Genomic DNA, 7,201 nt, shown 5'->3' on the forward strand with positions numbered 1-7,201 from the left:
TGCACAGCCCACCCCCTCCCCGGCCTTCCCCCCTTCCTGCAGGCCCACGCGGTAGCACAGGGCCCTGCACAGCCCTCCCTGGCCTTTTGCCGCGCGGTAGCACAGGGCCCTGCACAGCTCTCCCTGGCCTTCCCCCCTCTTCTTGCATGCCCGCACGGTAGCGCAGGGCCCTGCACAGCCCTCCCCAGCCCAAAACTCCACGCACAGGCCTCTGGAAGGCCGCCCGCCCCCCCCCCCACCGTCGCCGGCCCGTGCCTCCGCACACGGGCCGCTGAAAGGCTGCCCGCCCCCCCCCAGCTAGCAATCCAAAACAGTTCAGTGGCACCTCTGAGAACAAATTTTATTCACGTACAAGCTCTCCCTCCTCTGTGAGGGCAGATCTGTGTGGGAACCCCACCCCCCCATAGCTAACAATCCAAAACAGCCCAGTGGCACCTTCAAGACCAAGGAAAGAAGGAGAAAGGAGGGCTGATGGGTGGCAGCCATCTGCAGCTAATCCTATGAGGAAAGGTTAAAGCGCTAAGGGCTCTTTAGCTTGGAGAAACTTGACTGAGGGGTGACATGACTGAGGTTTATAAGATTATGCATGGGATAGAACAGGTAGAGAAAGAGGTACTTTTCTCCCTTTCTCACAATACAAGAACTCGTGGGCACTCAATGAAGTTGCTGAGCGGTCTGGCTAGAACGGATAAAAGGAAGTATTTCTTCACCCAAAGAGTGATTAACACTTGGAATTCACTGCCACAGGAAGTGGTGGCGGCTACAAGCATGGACGGCTTCAAAAGGGAATTAGATAAGCATATGGAGCAGAGGTGATGTCAGGGGATGTGGCCTTATGACACACTTCCAGTGATGTCAGGGAGTGTGGCATAAGCTAATGAGTTATGCTAATGAGCTCCGGCAGCTCTTTTTCTACAAAAAGACCCCTGCTTGAGAGCTAAATTTTACCCCAGATTTCACCTGACCTTTCCCCTCTTTCTTCTTTAAAAAGCCTCAAGTGCCATTTTAGTGGTACAAGTTAAAAGGGGATCTTGACCCTTCCCTCAGGTTCCTGGGCTGAGCCAGCAGCAAAATTTCATACAGTGACAGGATGGGAGAGCCATACTTCTTCAGAAAAGAAGAAATATATAAATAGGGCTACTTAGAAAAGGAAGGAAAAACAGTGGGAAAACCTTGCCTCTGAGGGAGGGAAGTGGGCGAGGTCACATACTTTCATTGTAATTTTAAGAGAAAAACAGGTTGAGATTTCAGCATCCTTTTCCCTACCTCCACTAATCAATTTGACCTGACCAGTTAGGATCAAATAGGCAAACACACATATTTAAAAAGATCAATTGTTTCCAAATAACTGATCAATGCTCAAGTAAAACTGATCACAACCTAATGATTAAGATCTTATCACACATGAACAACCCAAATATTGAAGTTTACAATAATATATTATTAGTCATAAACAATGCTCCCTTTAAGCTGTGGAGTCTTATGAGCAAAAATTCTACTTTGTGAGCTACTAGCATTAAAGTTGTGAGCGAGCGATTTGGGTATTGCATAAATTAGTTTGCTCTGGAGCCATCCTTCCTGAGCTAAGACAAAAATGTGTGTGCCAGAGACTAAAAACCTGTGAGCTAGCTCACACTAACTCAGCTTAGAGGGAACACTGGTCATAAACTAATTTGTATCATTTACTACAATACTAAGCTTTTTACCAGCTTGCCAATCTGGGACAACACAAGCACACCTGAGGGCCATACCAAAAGGCCCTATGACAAGGCCCTTCCAGAACACTCAATATAGCTTCTACTCACTGCAGAGGTATTGCTCTAGGAATAGTCCAATCCATTCTATTACTTTTAAAAAAAAAAAAAAAAGCTTGTCAAGAAAGCAAGGACTGCTCAGTCTTGAAACGGCCAATCTGGAAGCAAACCAACCTCACCATAAGTATTTTATAAACTGTCTCATAGTGCCTTGAAATACTAAAGAATCAATTTCTGTAAATACTGTAAAAATAAAATGTTTTTGCATGTTCACTTGACTGATCTACTGTCTAACCAAGAAATAAACTTCTGAAGAAGTATGCATGCACATGAAAGCTTAGGCCCAGAATAAAACTTTGTTGGTCTTTGGTCTTAAAGGTGCCACTGGACTCAAACTTTCTCAAGAAATAAACACTAAACTTCACACCCCAAATTGACAAAGTAGTCGAACTACAGGATTGGAACCAGTTAACTGCCAGCAGTAGTGGCAGATCCAGGTTTTCCCTGCATTCCCTTCTCCCACAGCAGTTCTTCTGACACAAACACCTATATTATTCCTGGCATGGACCATTCATTATGAAGGCACTTGTGAGCCTATTTAAACTTCCATAGCCTATTACAAATGCTCCCTATCCAGGCTAACAACCTAACTGAAAGCATGTGTACTGAGCAGTAATTCCCACCAAGTTCAATGGAAATTATGTCCTAACAGTGTGTTGAGGGTTGTGGCCAAATTCTGTTCAAGGTGGTGGGGAAATACAATGCATAGAACCTGAACTAAGAATAATTTTATTTCCAAGTATCATGCACTCCAGCTGGCAGAATACACAACATTTAAAAGTATCCAATAGTAAGCACTAGAAATACTTTCTATACCATTTCCCAAAATTATCAAGGATATTCACAAAAATGATTTAAAAAGCCAGCCATCAAAAACAAAATTAAAAAATTGTAAGTAAGAACCAAGCTGGAACACTGCACAGTGACAGAGGGAGATAGACAACTCACCCTAAGAAGGGAGTTCAAATGTTTCGGCACCACAACCAAGAAGGCCTTATCTGGGGTTGCCACATAACCTCAGGGGGCACCTGAGTGTGGAAAGGCAGCATGCCTGGCTGCTGTGGTTAACTGGCTTAAAGTGAACAAATTGAAACTAAACCCTGAAAAGACAGAGATAACACTGGTTGGGAAGGCAGAGATAATGAAGAACACTATGCTTCCCACGTCTGATAGAGTTCAGCTGGCCTTTGCTAACTCAGTTAAAATCCTTGGGGTAATACTGAATCTAACTTTATTAATGGAGAAGCAAGTCAATGCAGCTGCAAAAAAAGCTTTCTAGCAACTCAGCCTAGCCTGTAAGATAGCCACTTACCTTGATACAGCTTACCTGGCCACCTGGATCCACACCACAGCAGCACTGAGACTAGACTACTGTAATGCACTATATACTGGCCTTCCCTCAAAACCAATTTGGAAGCGCCAGGTGGTGCAGAATGCCATGGGTCAGCTATTACTGGGAGCTAGATGGAGCATGTGTATTACACCCATTCTGTAGTTACTCCATCGGGTGTCCATTTATTATCAAGCTCTATTTAGGCTATTGGCTATCACACACAAAATCCTTCATGGCCTTGGTCCCTCACATCTGCAGTTATTGCCTCTCCCACTATGCTCTGCCACAACTTCTGAGCAAGGCTTTCTACGACAAACCCCTGTATCTCCCCAACTGTCTAGCAGATTTTCCCCACCAAATCTTCAGTTCCCCTCAGTGACTGAGTTGCCCTACAGCAGCGTGTATATATTATTTGTCATAAAAGACTTGACTGTCCTACCCTACGTTTAGACATTTAGTTAAGGCTTTTTCTCAGCTCAGGAACTCTACTGAAAATACAGGAGCTGTTCAGTTTTATTATACCCTTGAGAAATGGCACTTGAGACAAATGAACTTTCAAAAACAGAATAAAGATTTTATTAAACAGGCAGGAAATATATGTATAGAAAGAATTGTCAAGGTTTTGAAATTGCTGAGGTAAAAAAACTGTCTAATATACACAGAGTTGAATTCTTAGACCATTCAAGAGAGTGTATTTGTAGCTTTGTTTCAAGGCTTTCTATTTCTTGAGAGATACTTTGTTTAGTATAATTCAGCACTTCTGTTGTTATTGTTCAGTCACACAGTCTAGTCAGACTGTTCGCGATCCCATGGATCACATCACGCCAGGCCCTCCTGTCTTCCACTGTCCTCCAGAGTTTGCTTAATCCAGCACTAGCATAGTTCTTATTGATGTTTCTAGATTTCTTCCTTCAGAGTTATAGGTTTTCCTTTAGATATTACAGCTTTTCACTAACTCCTGAGGTATCTAAGCTTCTCTCCTTTATCTCATTTATTTTCTTCCCAGCCCCTTTCACTGGCAGGAAGTTATTCTCCTTGTCCCTAAGCAGCAATAATTCCTTTTACTATTTGGCTTGTATGGGAGTTCTCTCTAACTACCAGACCTTCTGCCAAATCCTTCTCCAGTATCCTTTGTACAGGCTGTTCTGTAGTTTTCCTTACCGAAAAACTAAAATTCTCCCTCAGAGCAATTTTGATATATCTAAGACAATGGGGTTTCTCTTCTTCTTTCTGTAGAACTATTGCCTGTCAGAAAAAACTGACTCCCAAATGTCTCTTCCCACAGAAGCCAAAACCTCTGGCTACTGATCCAGAGGTTAGTTTTCACACAACCAAAAAGGCGAAAGACCAAATTGCAAAAGACCCCTTTTCCATCCAGATCAGCTGCTTTATTTCCTCTCTCAGCTGATGTTGGCCAATCAGAGAACTAGTAGAGCAGCCAATCACATGAGCTCTTCTCTCCAGAGAAGATTAACTCATGAACTACCTGACTCTGATACAAGCAGCATCTTAAAAAGCATGCTTTTCTATGCAATCCATCACACCTTCTGCAAATGGGCAACCTGCAAATGGGCAAAATCAACAACTGCCTGTGCTCTCATCGCTGTGGCCCACACTTTACGGAATAGCCAGCCCAAAGAGGTCAGGAAGGCTCCCACTCTCCTGGCTTTCCACAAACTATGCAAAACTGACTTACTCAAGAAGGCTTTTCTGCGGAGGTGACAGGGTTACACTGTAAGATTGGTTCACAAAGTTACTTGGATAAATGATAACTGTACAACTTGCTGTAAGTAGGATCCTCATATGTAACCTGTGCACCACTGAATGTATCGTGGTAATACTTACACTATGGGTTATTATTTATTATATTAGACTCTTATACTGCCCTCTCTGCAAGCAGGCTCGGGTGGTGTACAACAATTATCCATAAAATACATATAAAATCCAATAAGTAATTTAAAATACAATCATATAAATACCTAGTACCCATATGGTGCCGTAATACAATTCTAGCCCCCCAGTTTAGTTCTGTATTTTAAATTTTTGGCTGGTTCCATACTTCTACAATCCTAATCCTTTTGCACTGTACATTTAATGCCCCATCTTGTTGATTGTAGTGACTCACTCTGTGTAATCTGCGTTGAGTATTTGTGAGAAAGATGGACTATAAATAACATAAAATTACAATGTTTTAAATAAGTACAAATAAAGTGTCTGACTTAGAGCCTTTTACACAGATCTCAAAGTACAGTACCATGAACTTCCTTGTAAATCAAAAAATAAAATTTCATGATCATAGCAATTAAGATTTGCTTCAGGGAGGTAACTGAAAATTCAAATTTAGCAATCGACTTTCCATGAGTTTTAGATATTTGTTTTCTATTTCATGGGAATCAGTAGCTGTGGCTGCCAAAATACAAACGGCAACCTCACTAATCAAAAAGGCGTGGGGAAAGCATCCAACTCATTTGTATAACAGGAAAATTCAAAGTAGTTCTATTTCCACTCTATCATAACATTGAAACACAGAAAACCACTGCAGATTAAAAAGAGTTTTGGTATTCAACTATCAGAGGCTCCACTAAAAACATCTTAACACTGTAACAGTATCACCTGTCAGTATGATCCTTTCTGATTATCTGTACAGCTGTTATCAACTTCACCTATATTTTGCATCACCCTATACAAAACAAACTTAATTATGGTTGAAGAACTGATTCCACCCATACTGTCCAGCCTGCCAGTTAAGATCCTCTTCTGAAGTGCTGCTTTCTAGGCTGCCACCTTCAGAGGTGAGATGGGGTCTTCCCTACTAGAGAGCTATACTGCAAATGCACTTACCCAGATTCTCCATTGAAGGCACTATTGAAGGAACAAATGTCCTTTCTTTATAAAATCTAGTAACCTTAACTACAATTACTGTCTGCATTTTGAACAGCACCATTTTGCACCTTTTTCTTTTTTATAAATACCAGTTTATATAAGCCCTTTATATAACTACTAGCAGTAAAGCCCGTTGTGAAAGCAATACAACGGGATCTAGAAAGAGGCTCTGGGGCAGTGCTCTGGCTTTGGGCAAACAGTGTCAATTTGCTGTGGTGACCTCAGCAGGGTATAATGACAGAGTCCACTGTTTTCTCCAGAGGAACTGATCTCTGCTACCTGAAGAGCAGTTGTAATAGTGAGTAATCTGTAGCCCTCACCTGGAGATTGGCAACAATTGTTACCCAGGACAAAATGGCTGGTTTGGAGGGTGGAGTCTATGGCATTCTACCTGTCTGAGGTCCCACCCCTCTGCAAACCCCACCCTCTCCAGGCTCCACCCCTCAAATCCCCAGGAATTTGTCAGCATGTAGTTGGCAACCCCATCTCCTTCCCAGCTAGCCACCAACCTACCATTATCTGCCCCTTTGACTTCAGCTGACTTCTGCCCTCCGTTCTGCAGAGCAGTTGTAATACTGAGTGCTCTCCAGCCCTCACCTGGAGATTGGCAACAATGGTTCCCTATGTGAGACTGACTGGTTTGGAGTCTATGGCAGTGTACCTGTCTGAGGTCCCACCCCTTCTCAAACCTCACCCTCTTCAGGCTCCATCCCTCAAGTCTCCAGGAATTTCCCATCTGGAGTTGGCAACCCTATCAGGATTAGCCCCAATGTGTTTTCTCCCAAAGGCCAAAGTAGGTGACAGGACCAAGCTTAGTTGCCTACCAACAGGCACTGAGGGGAATGTAGGGTTGCCAGCTCTAAGGAGGGAAATACCTGGAGGTTTGGGGGGTGGATTCTGTAGAGGGCCGGGCGACGGAGGCATCGGCCTTCTGTCGCCCGCCTTGCCCCCCCAATCTCGGCCCGGGCGACCGCGGCTCCATAGCCCCAATGTGTTTTCTCCCAAAGGCCAAAGTAGGTGACAGGACCAAGCTTAGTTGCCTACCAACAGGCACTGAGGGGAATGTAGGGTTGCCAGCTCTAAGGAGGGAAATACCTGGAGGTTTGGGGGGTGGATTCTGTAGAGGGCCGGGCGACGGAGGCATCGGCCTTCTGTCGCCCGCCTTGCCCCC

This window comes from Gekko japonicus, unplaced genomic scaffold (assembly GCF_001447785.1).
Source record: "Gekko japonicus isolate JY-2015 unplaced genomic scaffold, Gekko_japonicus_V1.1 scaffold14, whole genome shotgun sequence".
NCBI classification, from domain to species: domain Eukaryota; kingdom Metazoa; phylum Chordata; class Lepidosauria; order Squamata; family Gekkonidae; genus Gekko; species Gekko japonicus.